This window comes from Gavialis gangeticus, unplaced genomic scaffold (assembly GCF_001723915.1).
Source record: "Gavialis gangeticus isolate Ggan-Ray unplaced genomic scaffold, GavGan_comp1, whole genome shotgun sequence".
In the NCBI taxonomy this organism is placed as follows: domain Eukaryota; kingdom Metazoa; phylum Chordata; order Crocodylia; family Gavialidae; genus Gavialis; species Gavialis gangeticus.
In genome coordinates this window covers 180,549,436-180,549,737 of record NW_017729022.1, presented here as the reverse complement: position 1 = coordinate 180,549,737, position 302 = coordinate 180,549,436, and positions in this window count along the sequence as shown.

Genomic DNA, 302 nt, shown 5'->3' with positions numbered 1-302 from the left:
CTGGGGGGGGGGGAGGGCAGCACAGGGTCACCCGCGGGGCCGCGAGGGGAGGCTAGAAAGCCGGCTTGAGGCGCGGGCAGAGGAGGTGAGCAGGGAGACCAGACCAGGGGGTGGCGGGCCGGCCCCTCCTGCCAGGGCTGCGAGGCAGTGCAACAAAACGCCACGCCGCGCCGCGCCGCGCCCTGCCCGGGCTTCCTCGCCCGCCCTGCGGGGCGCAGGTGAGCCCGTGTCCTGCCCTGCCCTGCCTGTGCCCAGCCGGGCTGCGACCTGCTCTTCCTTCTCCTCCTCCTCCTCCTCCTGCC